This window comes from Pristiophorus japonicus, chromosome 15, assembly GCF_044704955.1.
Source record: "Pristiophorus japonicus isolate sPriJap1 chromosome 15, sPriJap1.hap1, whole genome shotgun sequence".
NCBI classification, from domain to species: domain Eukaryota; kingdom Metazoa; phylum Chordata; class Chondrichthyes; family Pristiophoridae; genus Pristiophorus; species Pristiophorus japonicus.
In genome coordinates, this window is record NC_091991.1 from 56328874 (window position 1) to 56347766 (window position 18893).

The following is an 18893-nucleotide window of genomic DNA, read 5'->3' on the forward strand; positions in this document are numbered from 1 at the left end:
TATTGAGCATATAAATCTCAAGCTGCATTAATCACCTGCCAAAGGGCACCTGGTATGCTGATCTCTCTCTCTGCAGGTGCATACGGCGAATACCGCAGATGGGCAGAAGTATCTCTCGCTCTTTGACTTGTCCGTCAGATATGGGGATACCTACTGGGAAATGACCAAGAAAATGATAAAGTGGGAGAAAATAGAATGAGAGTAAACTGGCAAAAAATCTAAAAATAGATTGTAAGAGCCTTTACAAGTATGTAATAAGGAAGCGATTAGCGAAAGTAAATGTAGGTCCCTTAGAGGCAGAGACAAGAGAAATTATAATAGGAGATAAGGAAATGGCAGAGACGTTAAACAAATATTCTGTGTTCGTCTTCACAGTGGAAGACATAAAGAACATATTGAAAATGTGGGGTTCCAAGGGTCTAATGAGAGTGAGTAGCTTAAAGTAATTAATATTAGTAAAGAATAAAGTATTGGATAAATTAAGGACGCAGTTATTTGCACTGTGTTTTGGCTGATTGGCTCTCCATTATCACATGACCTGATTGCTGTTTAGTCCCCTTGGAGGATACGCCACACCTAGAAGTTTCTCTGGAATGTGTAATTGGAACCACCCAGCCCAAGTTCTGAGTGACTTTGCAAAGTGTAATTCGAGCCATTCTGACTTCAGAACTCCCCTGCAAGCAGTCACAGAGGATAGAGCTCCACAAAACCAGCAAAAACCTCCCAAGTCCCTGACCCTAGCCCAAGTGCATGCCTCCCCAGCCGAAGTCCCTGACACCCCCAGCCCAAGATCATGCCTCTCACAGCCCAAGTTCCTTATCCCCTCCCAGCCCAAGTTCATGCCTTCCCCAGCCAAAGTTCCTGATATCCCCAACACAAGTTCATCCACCCTCCAGCCCAACTTCCTTATCCTCCCAGCCAAAGTCCTTGACCCCAGCCCAAGTTCATGCCTTCCCCAGCCAAAGTTCCTGATATCCCCAACACAAGTTCATCCACCCTCCAGCCCAAGTTCCTTATCCCCCCAGCCAAAGTTCCTTACACCACTCAGCCCAAGTTCCTTACACCCCAGCCCAAGTTCCTTACACCCCCAGCCAAAGTTCCTTACACCACTCAGCCCAAGTTCCTTACACCCCAGCCCAAGTTCCTTACACCCCCAGCCCAAGTTCCTTACACCCCCAGCCAAGTGCATGCCTCCCCCAGCCAACGACCGTGATCCCAGCCCAAGTTCATGTCTCCCCCAGCCCAAGTCCATGCCCCCCAGCCCAAGTTTGACCTTACCCACACCCCCCCACCCCCCATGGATGGGCATTGTGTATGGGTTGCGGATTGTTAACAGGTTTATTAGGTATGAAGTGAATAGTGACTATGTCGTGACTTCCGGATTTCATCCACTCCAACGGTGTCCCTTGCAACACACGCACCAAGCTTTCCGAGAAATCGAGAGTGGGTATAAGGGGGGCTGGAACAAAGTGATACGTCTTCCCTGAGTTCCCTCTCTCCCCTCCGATCCCCCCTCCTGCTTCCCCTCTCTCTTCCCAGTCTCTCTCTCTCTCTCCCCCATCCCTCTCTTTCCCCCCTCCCTTTCTCCCACCCGTCATCTCTCTCTCTTTTCGCCCCCCCCATCGCTCTCTCCCCGCCCGCCGCCTCTCTATCCCCACCCCCACCCCCCCCACCCGCCGGCCACCTCACTCTCTCCCCCACCCGCCGGCCGCCTCTCTCTCTTCCCCACCACCCCCGTTTCTCTCTCTCTACCTGCTCGCCGCCTCTCTCCCCCCACCGCCCACCACCTCTCTCTCCCCCACCCGTCACCTCTCTCTCCCTCCCCCCCCCCCCCCAGTTTCCCTCTTTCTCCTCTCCCGCGCCCTCTCTCTCCCCTCGCCCCCCTCCCGCCGTGTGCCGGCTGCCTTTCTCTCTCCCCCCACCCCCACCAACGCCCACCGCTTCTCTCTCCCCCACCCATCACCTCACTCTCTCCCCCACCCGTCACCTCTCTCTCCCCCCCCTCCGTTTCCCTCTCTCTCCTCGCCCACGCCCCCTCTCTCCCCTCGCTCCCCTCCCGCCGTGTGCCGGCTGCCTCTCTCTCTCCCACTACCTCCGATGTTTTCTCTCCCACAGAAGGCTGTAATAATGCAAAAGCTGGAAGCAAATCCAGTGGCAGCTGCAGAAAATAGTTCAGCAGCGGACTCCATGTGGACTCATTGGGCCCCCACTTCCGGTCCCGGTTCCGGGTCCGAGGAGTCTGCGTATGCACGAGAGGCGTCAGGGGCAGAGTCCAGAGGATGCAGCCGCAGTAAAAACAGTGCAAATAGTTACAGTGATAAATTAATGGGATTTAAAGCCAATTAATTCCCTGGACCTGATGGTCTACATCCTAGGGTTCTAAAAGAGGTGGTTTTGAACTTCCAGAATTCCCTAGATTCTAGACTCTAGAAGGTAGCAAATGTAATCCCGCTGTTCAAGAAAGGAAGGTGAGAGAAAACAAGGAACTATAGGCTAGTAGTCTGACATTAGTAGTAGGGAAAATTCTATGGGCTAGAACCTGCACACTTTTTACCTGCTTAACGCCCACTTAACGCACATTTTACCGCTGAAATGACGTATAACACCCAGGTATCGCCCATTTAGCCTCAAAATGGAAACTGATACCCATTTTTAGGAAACTTATTGGCGAGCGTTACTTTTCCCATGTGCTTAACGCCGGGAAAAAATATTTTTGGGCAGAATCATCAGAATGGACGAAATCAACGTCCATAATATCGCCCAGCATTAATTTCCGCACTGATTTAACGGCGAGATTCAATATTAACACCCGCCCACTTTTTTTTGTCGTGAAGAGCATATTTACGGAAACTAACGCCCAGCAGGTCGCCCAGCGTCAATTTCACCACCTCGCACACATCGCCCACAATATCGCTCGCCCAAAAAAACGCCCACAAAAAGTGGAACTGTTCTGAACGAACACCAGCGGTATGGCTGTCATTTTTAAAATCCCGCTCTTATGTGAGGAGCAGATATCTGAATGATTTGCCTGAAAGAGCGTTGATGTGAATGACGATGCTGACACACTGCTGTGTGTGTGCAGCTCAGACATTAGTGGTGCCCATCACTTTGGTGCCAGTTAAAGTTTACGTTGATTGATGTTAAGTTGTGTTTAACCCTTTCATGTTAAGGAATCATCAGTGTGTAACGGTGCAGCTATCTGAGACAATGCGCAACAAGGTTATGTTCAATAACAAAAATTTTATATCAACATTGGTCTGAAATCATAAGTATCATAGGCAGTAACACCCAACCCCCGCACACACCCCACTTTTTTCACCATTGACACAAATCACATGCTCAACATGTCCAGCAACACAGAATACAAAGGCAAAGCAGGAGCGTGGTCCGCTGCCCCCATACATTGCATCAAATTACATACACCAGATGGAGATATAACACAGCCATCACCTGCGCACATGCACCTCACTTTCCTTCCCCCCTTCCCTTCTTCTCTCCACCTCGACCCCTTCCCCTCCTCGCTCCACGGCGCCTGGCCGAGGAACTCCTCAGCCGGTGCCTCATTGGTGGCGATGAGGGCAGCTGCGGTCGTTGGACGGGTATGGGACCTGGGGGTGCCGAGGAGGCAACATTCTCCGATGCAGAAGCAGGATCTTGGTCCTTGCTCTCATCTGTCATTCGCAGTGGTGGTGCAGAACCTAGGGGTGAAGTACCGCGCTCGGGGACCACTGGGAGGCCTGTGGCAGCAGAGTTCCTGGCTATTGCATCCAGGGCCTCCACCACATTCTTAATCATGGTGCCGGAGATGGTGGCCAGCTGTCGGGATATGCCCCCCAATGCTTCGATGAGCTGGTCACCAATGTCTACAGTCCTCCTGGACAACTGTACCATCTCTCCGCTGTCATGTGGCACTCGTGGAACAGACCTGCTGTGTCCACGGGACCTCCGTGGGGTCGGCGCCGTCCTGGGGACAAATGGGGTGCCCTGTGGCAAGGTGCTTGGGCACGGTACCTCCTGAGGGGAGGCGGGAATGATCAGAGGACCACTAGATGGCCTTGGGGTGGAATGGCTTCTGGAGCGTGGCGATGCAGGTTCCTCAAAGTCCGCGCTCTCATCCATGGAGAACAGACCCAGCGGATTGACAGATGAGAATCGGAGCTCCTCAGCACCAGATGTAGTAGGATCGTCCGCCGACTCCTGCCCCGCGCCCCCACCTTCTGGCCTCTGTGGTCTTGCCTTGGGACGCGCTGCTGGCTGAGCTGCAACACAAATGAGGTTATTAGAAGAGAAGGGGGTGCTAGGGTGACAAGGTGAGTCCAGCGCTACACACATTATATGCACGACAAAAGCACCACCGCTCTCAAAATCATCACAGACATCACATTTGCATTCCAATGATTTTCATTAGGCCATCATTATTTATATGACAATTTTAGAAATCATCTATCATATATGATTGTTCGGATATGAGTGGGTGTGGCATCTATTGACGTTACATCACGCAATGGTGTAAGCTTTACTCACATGACATCACTTCAGGGTCTGCAGATGCATCCGTGGCTCTCCGGGAGTACATCCCCACAAGTATGAGCACACGCTCCTCCATGTCAGTGATGTCGCTGGGGACTGGTGGCCCCCCACCCGTTTGCCTCTGCATGGACCTCATCGTCGATAGCTTCTTCTGTAAAAGGTGACAGGACGACATGGCATTGCGTGATATCATTGCTAGGTACTGTCACAGACACTGATACAACACATAACTGACAGATGTAATCATGATTATTTTGATAATTATCATTCTTTACCTAAAAACGTACTGCAGGCTTTGAGTAAAACATTTCCGGTAAAAGTGAAAGTCCTCACATTTGATGATAGTCACTCATGACTGTTACAAATCAAATTATATAAATACATAAGTACATGTAAATCAATGTAATACTCTTACAGATCCCATAAGGTCGTTCCATTGTTTGCGGCATTGGCTGCCCTCACGCACCTCGTTGGTCGCCGACGAGACCACCTCTGCTATCTCGGTCCATATCTTCTGGTATGCCTTTGGGGTGAGCTTCCCACGCCCTCTCTGTGTCAAATCACCCCAGTGTAACTCGATCTCCAACAGGAGGGAAGCATTTGCCTCGACCGAGAACCTCCTCGCTCTTTTGCGCCCTCCAATGTGCTCCTCTCCCACCGCACTGCTCTCTGCAGCGTCAGTCTCTACAGCGTGCTGTGATGCCGCCTCCTCTCTCTCCATTATAGGCCAAATTCAGTCAAATATGTGGCTGCTAACAGCTGCTTTTTGTTTGCCTACTTGCTGTGAAGCTCGAAAGTCTCCCTCCTTCCTCCCAAAGTAGCCACATCACACCCAGACATGCCTTCAGTTCCTCTGAGCTCCCTCTCTGTCTCCTCTTCTGCGCATGTCATGATGACCCTCGACCTCCAGAATCACGGGAATCAAGCATTGCAATGCCATTCATAAGGATAGCTACACTTTACTGCAGAAGGTCAAAAAAATTTAACGCGGCCTCCCATTTTATATCGCTCGCGGTAACGGCCATTTTCAAAAATGTAAACTAGGTGTTTTGGGAATGGACGAGAAGCCAGCGATCTGAAAACCCTTTTTTAACGTCCACACCGGAAATATCGCCCAAAACCACAAAAGTGCAGGTTCTATCCCTATCATCTTTTATTAAGGACGTGGTAACAGGGCACTTGTAAAATCACAATATGATTAGGCAGAGTCAACATGGTTTTATAAAGAGCAATCATGTTTGACAAATCTATTACAGTGCTTTGCGTGTGTAACTAGCAGTGTAGATAATGGGGAACCAGTGATGTAGTGTATTTGGATTTTCATAAGACATTTGATAAAGTGCCACACGATAAGTTGTCACATAAGATTAGAGTCCATGAGATTGGGAGTAATATATTATATATATATTGTGGATTGATGAACAGCCAGAAAACAGTAGGAATAAACGAGTAATTTTCAAGATGGCAGGGTATAACTAGTGGAGTGCCGCAAAGATCAGTGCTTGGGCCTCAGATATTTACAATCTATATTAATGATTTAGATGAGGGGATCGAGTGTAATATATCCAAGTTTGCTGATGGTATAAAGCAAGGTGGGAAAGTAAACTGTGAGAAGGACGTAAAGAGGCTGCAAAGGGATCTAGTGATTGGACAAGAAGGAGGCAGACGGAGTATATTCTGGGGAAGTGTGAAATTATCCACTTTGATAGGAAGAATGGAAAATCTGAATATTTTTTAAACGGTGAGAGAATAGTAAATGTTGGTATTCAGAGGGATTTGGTACCTTATTCACAAATCACAGAAAGTTAACATGCAGGCACAGCAAGCAATAAGGAAGGCAAATGGTATGTTGGCCTTTATTTCAAAGAGATTAGAGTATAAGAGTAAGGAAGTCTTGCTGCAATTAAATAGGGCTTTTCTGAGACCACACCTGGAGTACTGTTTTGGTCTCATTATCTAAGGAAGGACATACTTGTCTTCAAGGGGGTGCAACGAAGGTTCACTGGATTGATTCCCGGAATGAGAGGGCAGTCCTATGAGGAGAGATTGAGTAGAATGGGCCTGTATTCTCTGGAGTTTAGAAGAATGAGAGGTGATCTCATTGAAACGTATCAAATTCTTAGAGGGCTTGACAGAGTAGATGCTGAGAGGATGATTCTCCTGGTTTGAGAGTCTAGAACACGGGGTCATAGGCTCAGGATAAGGGGTGGACCAATTAGGATTGAAATGAGGAGAATTTTTTTCACTCAGAGGGTTGTGAATCTTTGGAATTCTCTAAAAGATTTGCATTCATATATCGCATTTCATGACCAACGGACGTCTCAAAGCGCTTTACACCTAATTAAGTATTTTTGGAGTGTAGTCACTGCTGCAATGTAGGAAAAGCAGCAGCCAATTTGCGCACAAGCAAGCTCCGACAAACAGCAATGTGATAATGAGCAGATAATCTGTTTTTATTTGTTATGTTGATTGAGGGATAAATATTGGCCAGTAAAACGGGGATAACTCCCCTGCTCTTCTTTGAAATGGTGCCTTGAGATCTTTTACGTCCACCTGAGAGAGCAGATGGAGCCTCAGTTTAACGCCTCATCCGAAAGACGGCACCTTCAACATGCCATTTGCCTTCCTTATTGCTTGCTGTACCTGCATGTTAACTTTCTGTGATTTGTGTATAAGGATACCAAATTCCTCTGAATCCCAATATTTACTACTCTCTCACCTATTAAAAAAATTTAGCTTTTCCCGTCTTCTACCCCAGAGGGCTGTGGATGCTCAGTCAATGAGTGTATTCAAGACTGAGATCGATAGATTTTTGGGCACTAAGGGAATCAAGGCATATGGGGATAGGGCAGGAAAGTGAAGTTGATGTAAAAGCTCAGCCATGACCTTATTAAATGGGGGAGCAAGTTCGAGGGGCCGAATGGCCTATTCCTTCTCTTATTTCTTATGTTCTTATTAAAGCCATTGGTACTAATAATAGTGCTGGAGGCACAATTGGCACATGAGACGTAAGTGTGTGCAGGAAAAATAAATAAGAACTGCTAATAAATAAAATGACGTTAATACAACTGTATTCTTCCCATAATCTCCACTATATTACTGTTACCTAGTAACCCTGAACACCCATATTATGTGCATGATTAATGTTTAATATCCTGCGAGTCAGAGCAGCAGGAAATTGCATTTCTGTGCTTTTCTGATTAATGCATTCCAAATGCCTTTCAGAGCTTGGAGATAGCTTCCAAATTAATATTTAAAATAAGCATCCACTTGTTCAAGGTGGGCACTTCCCCTGTTACTGATCCCACCCACTGGAAACTGTGTTGGGCACAAAATGGGTAGAGCGCTCGCAGAGCGGGACTTCCATCCATTTCCTGCAACTAGCCACCCAATTACCCACCCCCAAATCAGACAGACTGTGGTGGAATATCTGGGGTTGTGTGAAGTGTTTGTATTAATCATGCATGATCAATATTAGCAATTGTGTCAGCCAGTGGTTCAGTAGGTAGCACTCAGAAGGTTGTGGGTTCAAGTCCCTCTCCAGGGGCTTAAGCACAACAATCTAGGCTGACACTCCAAGTGCAGTACTGAGGGAGTGCTACACTGTCTTTCGGATGAGACATTAAACCGAGGCCCTGTCTACCCTCACAGATGAATGTAAAAGATCCAATGGCACTATTTTGAAGAAGAGCAGGGGAGTTATCCCTGGTGCCTTGGCCAATATTTATCCCTCAAAGAACATAACTGTTATGTCTTTAATACTCTTATGAATGACTCCACGAGGTCTAGTATTGTACTTGAGCTGTTGTGACAGTCCCATTTATTGTAACTCCAGAGTGAGGCACAAGCCTTTTATACTAGGCCCTGCACACCTATGGAGGTACCCCTCAGGTCTCCCACCGCAGCGCCCTCAGGTGGCACACCTTATGTGACTATACAGTTAGTATACATGGTCTACATACATGACAATAACAAAAACAGATGATCTGATCATAATCACATATCTGTTTGTGGGAGCTTGCTGTGCATAAAGTTGACTGCCATGCTTCCTACATTACAACAGTGACTACACTTCAAAAAGTACTTCATTGGCTGTAAAGTGCTTTGGGACGTCCGGTGGTCATGAAAGGCGCTATATAAATGCAAGTCTTTCTTTCTTTAGTGGAATAAAGGCCCCGATACTTACGAGGAGGGTGTGGGGGAGGCCGGAAACGACCGTGCACGCAAAGGACCTGCCGTTATTCCATTTTCTGCCCGGCAGCTGACCAAATTGACAGCCGGGCAGGAAAACCAGCAGCAGGAGGCCACAGCTGGCGACCCATGTGGAACGGTCCCCAGCAATCGGGAGCCCTGGGTGGGATCGGCCACGATCGCGGCATAGAGAAGGCGACTATCGGAGCTTAGGGGGAGGGGAGAGAGGCCATCGCAGGAGGGGTTAAGGTCAGCTGTCAGGGCTTGAGGGTGAGGGTGGGGGAATCGGCCGCAATCGGCAGAGGAGAGGCCAAAGGCTTCCTTGAGGGGCCGGGAGGCACATTTTTGCTATCCTGGCCCAAAAGGAGTGCTGAAAAAGGCACTTACCTTGTGGAGTCAGCAGCTCCCATCTCACTTTCACCATGGTATTCCTGACGCCTGGAAAACCAGCACGGCAACTGTAAAATTGAAATCAGGCTCCCAGGTCTGTTAATGAAGTGTCTTGCCTACACAGTGGGTTGGGGTCACGTTCTCCATTTTTTCATTTTTAACCCACCCCCTTCCACCCATCGCGAGAGAGTTAATATTGAGACCAATGTTACTCCTGGCACAGGAATGGATTTCAAATTTAGTTCAGTGTCACGGTGCCTCAGTTGCAACATTACAAAACTCTCACCTTGAGATAATATTGATTTGATTTTTTGGCAGACTAAGGGCTAGAAATTCATAAACTTAGTGCCACCTGTTAGTAACGGAGCGCTAATGGCTTATCGCCCTGGTGCAGTGAATGTAGTGCCAGCCACAAACATCAGTATGGTTTAGCGGTGGCGCTAACATTAGCGCCCAGCCCTGTAGCACCACTGAGATCGTGACATCAATGAGTGTGCATCGCCCCGCGAGCGAAATTCATTCGCTTCGCTTCACTTAGCGCCTGGCTGTGATGACGCCAGAAAAAGCAAGCATTCATACCTGGAATTGTTGTTCCCGGGGTGATATTTAAAGGGATCAGCAACCGGGTCATTGGGAGGTCAGATTGATTTCTACCTTTTCAGATAGCGTTTCACATTGTGCGCATCGTTGCTTTGTTGTTGCTTTGAGTTTCTTCAGTAGCATTTCTCTGAGCATTTACGCCTGCTGCTTTGTCTCATTTATGGGTGCTGTGCTGGCACTCCACCTTGCCATCCAGCAACTACTTCGGAGGCGGCTGCTGCAGCCAGAGGCAAGAGGAGGCCCATAGACTTCGCAACAGGAGGCCTCACCCTCCACGGTTTTTCCGGGAACACTTCTCCTACGTTCATCTCTCAGAGGAGCAGTGCCTTAGAAGGCTCCATTTCAGCAAGAAGGTAGTCACAGAGCTGTGCCACCTGCTGCAGCCAAACCCCCAGCCTCATATCAGGAGCAGTACTTCTCTCTCAGTGCCGGTTAAAGTCACAGTAACTCTCAATTTCTGTGCTGGCAGCTCCTTCCAGGCTACAGCAGGGGATATAGCAAGCATTTCACAGCCTTTTAGCATCCTCCTCACAGCTCACACCGCCACCCACCTTAGTGTCATCTGCAAACTTGGAGATATTACACTCAATTCCTTCATCTAAATCATTGATATATATTGTAAATAGTTGGGATCCCAGCACTGAGCCCTGCGGCACCCCACTAGTCACTGCCTGCCATTCTGAAAAGGACCCGTTTATTCCGACTCTCTGCTTCCTGTCTGCCAACCAGTTCTCTATCCAAGTCAATACATTACCCCCAATACCATGTGCTTTAATTTTGCACACTAATCTCTTGTTTGGGACCTTGTCAAAAGCCTTTAGAAAGTCCAGTTACACCACATCCACTGGTTCTCCCTTGTCCACTCTACTAGTTACATCCTCAAAAAATTCTAGAAGATTTGTCAAGCATGATTTCCCTTTCATAAATCCATGCTGACCTGGACTGATCCTGTCACTGCTTTCCAAATGCAGGGTATTGGTGAGACCACACCTAGGGGCCGAAATTAGTGAAGGCCGAGGTCTGCCCAAGTGCTGCCCAAAGGGCCGCCGACAGCCACCGAGAGACTGGGCAGCACTTTGCCTGGAAGCTTCCTCTAAAAGAGATGGCGGTACCTAATGCTTGACACCAAACATCTTGCGTACAATCTCCAGGAAAGACCTCATCCATGGGCCATGCCATTTGGCGCCTGAAGGGAGGTAGGCGGTTTATTTGAATTGATGGTGGTCCCCCGGGTGGGGGGGGAAATCAGGACCACTGATGAGCTCGGCAATGACAAGACCATGAGGGGAGGAGGGACCGTGTCCATGGGCTGTGCTCGGAGACCTTTGTGTGGCCAGAGCTAATGTCCCAAAGTGTCCCAGGGCAGACAGTGAACCAGGATAGCTCGCCCCCAGTCCAGGCTGGTTCACTGTGTGAGTGACAGCAGCCGGAGAGACTCACACAGTCTGGGCAAAGGTAACCGGACCCCTCAGTGCTCAGTTGTGCCCCATCCACCAACGTAACCAAAAAGAAGACGGTGCTCAAGTTAAAGAGTTGCTCACAGCACACAAACAGCTATATCATTTAATAATTCTCCTTCTAAACTAAAGTGGTAGAAATGCTGAATGTTTGCGGTCTGTCTGTTTCCAGTCATTCCTTTGACACAATTTTCGATCAAAGCCTTTAAATAATAATTAATACTGTTGATTAAATTTAAGGCATCTCAGCAAAATTAGACTTAAAGGGTGCAGGTTCCGACCCCCGTCCAAATGTTAGCAGGGAAGCTACCCAAGATTACCCAGCTTAATTACAATCCGGCAGATTTACATTCTAATTAATGAGTCAGTGCATCATTACAATTAAAAATGTAATCATTTAATACTTACTCTTGCCGATGCAACAACTGTTCCATCGCTTGCGGCACTGATCTGCCTCACGCCTATCGTAGGCCACCGATGATACGTGGGTGGCGATATCACTCCATATTTTTTGATAAATGCGGGGGGGAGGTTTCCCACACCCACCCCGAGTTAATTGGCCCCATCGATTCTCCACCTCGTTAACTAAGGCCTCATTTGCCCTCCTTCTCCCTGAAACCTCCTACATACTATCTCCGTAATCTTCATTCGACAAATTGAGCACTCACTCCTTCAAAAATCAATTTCTTTCAAAACCTTCCTTCTCTCTCTCCCTCCCATTGCCTTCTGAGCATGCGCAGATGACCCCTGACTTCCCGAATCATGAGAAAAGTTCTTTGCTGAAAGAAAACGCGCATGCGCAGAACAGCCATTGCCATGGACGCCAGCCTTGCATGACTGAATGCATCGCTAAGGCCCATTTCATATCGCTAAGGCTATCGCCCAAAATAAAAAGGCAAAACTAGCGTTTTTAAAAAATGGGCGATATTCCAGCGATCATGAAAAATAAAAAAAGCATTAAAACCAGAAATATCGCCCATTTTGGGGTGATAGCGATCACAGTAGAAAGTCTATCCCTAGTGTTAAATCTTGGTGTTATAAGAACATAAGAACATATGAAATAGGAGCAGGAGTAGGCTATTTTGCCCCTTGAGCCTGCTCCACCATTTAATAAGATCATGGCTGATCTAATCTTGGGTTCAGCTCCAATTCTCTGCCCAAAAGCAGGCTTCAAAGATTTGCATATTATTTCATCAGTTCCTAAACTAAAAACCCAATGTATAAAATTTAATGAAATGCAGTTTTGATTTTTTTCCTGAGATTATTATAACTGTAGTACAGTATAGTTTATTTTAAAAGTATTTATGGTAATGTTTGACTGACGGGGGAGAAATTTGATGCATCTCAGTGGAAGCAGTTTTCACTCCAATTACATAGTCTGAGCTTTCCATAGTTACCAGTTATTTCAGCAGCTGTTTACTGTACATGTGATAGCTCACCACCACTTTCTCCCTACTCTACGAGCTGTCAACGAGCTGCACACACACGAATCCTTTAAAGAGGGCGGTAAGAGGAGCGGCGATGTCCAAAGTCGATGAGCGTGCATCAGTTCGTCGTTGCACGCCGATTGATGTCATGCTCCTGGTAATTCAAATACTTGTGGTGAGTGCGTGCAATGTCAGCACTGTCGACCCACCCAATATGGCTTCCACAAGTGCAAGACAGCCGCAATTTTTTCTTCAAAAGTGGCCTTAATGGCTGGCACTAAGGGTTCGAATTTCTAGGCCCATGCTTTTAGTTTGGAATTTTACTGTAAAGTTAAAACATGTGAGACATAAAATTTGCAACACACAAATCTATTTGATTTGTGTTCAAATTTCTGTGGGTATTTTTTAAAATTTAGGAATATTTAATTAAAGTAAAGCATCGAGGAGTCAGAGCGGGAGTTCGTGAGGCCAATAAAGGCCCAGTGGGAGTCCGGGGATCGGTGGCAGCATCGAGGAGGTGGAGCGGGAGTTCGTGAGGCCTATAAAGGCTTAGCGGAAGTCCAGGGATCGGCAGTAGTGTCAAGGAGGCGGAGCGAGAGTTCGTGAGTCCTATAAAGGCCAGCTGGTTCAGGGGCAGAAGGTAAACAAAGAAATAGAAAGAAGTCGAAAGGTGATGTCACAGCCAAGGGGGTAAGTGATTGGCTGGTGATTGGTGAGTGGTTTTTCTTTTTCTTTTCCCTATCAGTAGGTAACCTTTAGCATTGTTGTTGCCAAATTAAGTTAATCTAGGGGTTGAGACATGGTAGGAGAGCTCAGACACGTGTTATGCTCCTCCTCCAGCATCACTGACGACTACATGTGTGGTAAGTGTATCCAGCTGTAGCACCTGACAGACCGCATTGCGGCACTGGAGCTGTGGGTGGATTTACTCTGGAGCATCTGTGATGCTGAGGATATCATGAATAACACGTTTAGTGAGTTGGCCACACCGCAGAAAAAGGATGCACAGCCAGTTAGGGGATGAGTGACCAACGGGAAGAGCAGTGGAAGGAAGGTAGTGCAGGGGTCCTCTGCGGTCATCCCCCTGCAAAACAGATACACCATTTTGGGTACTGTTGAGGGAGCTGACTCATCAGGGGAGAGCAGCAGCAGCCATGCTCATGGCACTGTGGGTGGCTCTGCTGCACAGGAGGGGAGGAAAAAGACTGGGAGAGTTATAGTGGTAGGGGATTCTATTGTAAGGGGAATTGATCGAAGTTTCTGTGGCTGCAATCAAGACTCCAGGATGGTATGTTGCCTACCTGGTGCAAGGGTCAAGGATGTTTCGGAGCGGGTGCAGGACATTTTGAAAAGGGACGGTGAACAGCCAGTTGTCGTGGTGCATATAGGTACCAACGATACAGGTAAAAAACAGGATGAGGTCCTACAAGCTGAATTTAGGGAGCTAGGAGTTAAATTAAAATAGAACCTCAAAGGTAGTAGTCTCAGGATTGGTACCAGTGTCACGTGCTAGTCAGAGTAGGAATTGCAGGATAGCTCAGATGAATATGTGGCTTGAGGAGTGGTGCAGAAGGGAGGGATTCAAATTCCTGGGGCATTGGAACCAGTTCTGGGGGAGGTGAGACCAGTACAAACCGGGCGGTCTGCACCTGGGCAGGACCGGAACCAATGTCCTAGGGGGAGTGTTTGCTAATGCTGTTGGGGAGTGGTTAAACTAATATGACAGGGGGATGGGAACCTATGCAGAGAGACAGAGGGAAGTAAAATAGGGGCAGAAGCAAAAGATAAGAAAGAAGAAAAGTAAAAGTGGAGAGCAGAGAAACCCAAGGCAAAAATCAAAAAGGGCCACATTGCAGCAAAATTCTAAAAGGGCAAAGTGTGTTAAAAAGACAAGCCTGAAGGCTCTGTGTCTCAATGCGAGGAGTATTCGTAATAAGGTGGAAGAATTAACTGCACAGGCAGCAATTAATGAATATGATATAATTGGCATCACGGAGACATGGCTCCAGGGTGACCAAGGCTGGGAACTCAACATCCAGGGGTATTCAACATTCAGGAAGGATAAACAGAAAGGAAAAGGAGGTGGGGTAGCGTTGCTGGTTAAAGAGTAAATTAACGCAATAGTAAGAAAGGACATTAGCTTGGATGATGTGGAATCTGTATGGGTGGAGCTGCAGAATAACAAAGGGCAGAAAACGCTAGTGGGAGTTGTGTACAGACCACTAAACAGTAGTAGTGAGGTTTGGGACAGCATCAAACAAGAAATTAGGGATGCGTGCAATAAAGGTACCACAATTATTAAGGGCGATTTTAATTTACATATAGATTGGGCTAACCAAACTGGTAGCAATACGTTGGAGGAGGATTTCCTGGAGTGTATTAGGGATGGTTTTCTGGACCAATATGTCGAGGAACCAACTAGAGGGCTGGCCATCCTAGACTGGGTGATGTGTAATGAGAAAGGACTAATTAGCAATCTTGTTGTGCGAGGCTCCTTGAGGAAGAGTGACCTTAATATGGTAGAATTCTTTATTAAGATGGAGAGTGACACAATTAATTCAGAAACTAGGGTCCTAAACTTAAGGAAAGGTAACTTTGATGGTATGAGACGTGAATTGGCTAGAATAGACTGGCAAATGATACTTAAAGGGTTGACGGTGGATAGGCAATGGCAAACATTTATAGATCACGTGGATGAACTTCAACAGTTGTACATCCCTGTCTGGAGTAAAAGTTAAAACGGGGAAGGTGGCTCAACCGTGGGTAACAAGGGAAATTAAGGATAGTGTTAAATCTAAGGAAGAGGCATACAAATTGGCCAGAAAAAACAGCAAACCTGAGGACTGGGAGAAATTTAGAATTCAGCAGAGGAGGACAAAGGGTATAATTAGGAGGGGGGGAATAAAGTATGAGAGGAAGCTTGCCGAGAACATAAAAACTGACTGCAAAAGCTTCTATAGATATGTGAAGAGAAAAAGATTAGTGAAAACAAACGTAGGTCCCTTGCAGTCAGATGTAGGTGAATTTATAATGGGGAACAAAGAAATGGCAGACAAGTTGAACAAATACTTTGGTTCTGTCTTCACGAAGGAAGACACAAATAACTTTCCGGAAGTACTAGGGGACCGAGGGTCTAGTGAGAAGGAGGAACTGAAGGATATTCTTATTAGGTGGGAAATTGTGTTAGGGAAATTGATGGGATTGAAGGCTGATAAATCCCCGGGGCCTGATAGTCTGCATCCCAGAGTATTTAAGGAAGTGACCCTAGAAATAGTGGATGCATTGGTGATCATTTTCCAACATGCTATAGACTCTGGATCAGTTCCTATGGACTGGAGGGTAGCTAATGTAACACCACTTTTTAAGAAAGGAGGGAGAGAGAAAACAGGTAATTATAGACTGGTTAGCCTGACATCAGTAGTGGGGAAAATGTTGGAATCAATTATTAAAGATGAAATAACAGCGCATTTGGAAAGCAGTGACAGGATCGGTCCAAGTCAACATGGATTTATGAAAGGGAAATCATGCTTGACAAATCTTCTGGAATTTTTTGAGGATGTAACTAGTAGAGTGGACAACAGAGAACCAGTGGATGTGGTGTATCTGGACTTTCAAAAGGCTTTTGACAAGATCCCACACAAGAGATTGGTGTGCAAAATTAAAGCACACAGTATTGGGGGTAATGTAATGACGTGGATAGAGAATTAGTTGGCAGACAGGAAGCAGAGAGTCGGGATAAACTTGTCCTTTTCAGAAATGCAGGCAGTGACTAGTGGGGTGCCGCAGGGCTCAGTGCTGGGACCTCAGCTATTTACAATATATATTAATGATTTAGATGAAGGAATTGAGTGTAATATCTCCAAGTTTTCAGATGACACTAAACTGGGTGACGGTGTGAGCTGTGAGGAGGATGCTAAAAGCTGCAGGGTGACTTGAATAGGTTAGGTGAGTGGGCAAATGCATGGCAGATGCAGTATAATGTACATAAATGTGAGGTTATCCACTTTGGTGGCAAAAACACAAAGGCAGAATATTATCTGAATGGCGGCAGATTAGGAAAAGGGGAGGTGCAACGAGACCTGGGTGTCATGGTACATCAGTCATTGAAAGTTGGCATGCAGGTACAGCAGGCGGTGAAGAAGGCAAATGGTATGTTGGCCTTTTTAGCTCGGGGTTTTGAGTATAGGAGCAGGGAGGTTTTACTGCAGTTGTACAGGACCTTGATGAAGCCTCACCTTTAATATTGTGTTCAGTTTTGGTCTCCTAGTCTGAGGAAGGACGTTCTTGCTATTGAGCGAGTGCAGCGAAGGTTCACCAGACTGATTCCCGGGATGTCTGGACTGACATATGAGGAGAGACTGGATCGACTGGGCCTTTATTCACTGGAGTTTGGAAGGATGAGAGGGGATCTCATAGAAACATATAAAATTCTGACGGGACTGGACTGGTTAGATGCAGGAAGAATGTTCCCGATGTTGGGGAAGTCCAGAACCATGGGACACAGTCTAAGGATATGGGGTAAGCCATTTAGGACAGAGATGAGGAGAAACTTCTTCACTCAGAGAGTTGTTACCCTGTGGAATTCCCTACTGCAGAGAGTTGTTGATGCCAGTTCATTGGATATATTTAAGAGGGAGTTAGATGTGGCCCTTACGGCTAAATGGATCAAGGGGTATGGAGGGAAAGCAGGAAAGGGTACTGATGTGAATGATCAGCTATGATCTTATTGAATGGTGGTGCAGGCTCGAAGGGCCGAATGGCCTAAGCCTGCACCTATTTTCTATGTTTCTATGTTTTCATTGATTGTTCTGCTAAATCAATTCAAGAGATCCGTAATTGTGTTGCTTGTCAAAGTTCCCACCACACATCCTCCTCCAGCTAGTTCATCCTTTCTCGTCGAGTCTTTCTTTCTCACTGGAATATATTTTTGCTGAGAATTATGAAATGTCTCCTTAAATGTCTGCCACTGCTCATCTACCATCTTGCCCTTTAATCTATTTTCCCAGTCCACTTTAGCCAGCTCTGTCTTCATACTATTATAATTGCCTTTATTTAAGTTCAGGACACAAGTTTGAGACCCAAGTTTCTCACCCTCAAACTGAATTTGAAATTCTAACATGCTATTATCACTCTTCCCCAGAGGACTCTTTACAATTAGATCATTAATTAATCCTATCTCATTGCACATTACCAGATCTAAAAAATCCAGCTCCCTGGTTGGTTCCACAATGTATTGTTTTAAGAAACCATCCCAAATACACTCTTATGAACTCGTCTTCAAGGCTACGTATGCCAATTTGATTTGTCCAATCTATATGAAGATTAAAATTGTCCATGATTATTGCAATCCCTTTCTTACAAGCCCCCATTATTTCTTTATTTATACTCCGTCCTATAGTGTAGCTACTGTTAGGGGGCCTATAGACTATGCCCGCCAGTGACTTCTTTCATTTATTATTTCTTATCTCCACCCAAACTGATTCTACATCTTGATCTTTTGAGCCAATATAATTTCTCACTACTGCACTGATCTCATCCTTTATTAACAGAGCTACTCCACCTCCTTTTCCTTTCTGCCTATCCTTGACTATTCAGTTCCCTGCCTTGGTCATCTTGCAACCACGGTCTCTGTAATGGCTATCAGATCATACCCATTTAATTCTATTTGTGCCGTCAACTCATCTATCTTGTTACGAATGCTGCATGCATTCAAATAAATAGCTTTTAATTTTGTCTTTTTACTATTTTTCCCTACTCTGACTCTATTTTCTGGTGCACTCTTATGTTTATATGCTCTGTCCCTTCCTGCCATACTCTGGCTATCATTACCCCTATTGCTACCCTGCACCATTGCCTTCTCCTTTCTCTTTGACTTTTTAAATTTCCCCTCACCTGAACCCTCCCACCACTATTTAGTTTAAAGCCCGATCTACAGCCCTAGTTATTTAATTCACCAGGACAGTGGTCCCAGCATGGTTCAAGTGAAGCCCATCCCAACAGAACAGCTCCTTCTTTCCCCAGTACTGGTGCCAGTGCCCCATGAATCGAAACCCATTTCTCCCACACCAATCTTTGAGCTACACATTCATCTCTCTGATCTTATTGACTCTATGCCAATTTGCTCATGGCTCAAGTAGTAATCCAGAGATTATTACCTTTGTGGTTCTGCTTTTTAATTTAGCCCCAAGCTGCTCATACTCCCTCAGCAGAACCTCTTTCTTTGTCCTATCTATGTCATTGGTACCTACATGGACCATAACAACTGGATCTTTCCCCTCCCACTCCAAGTTCCTCTCCA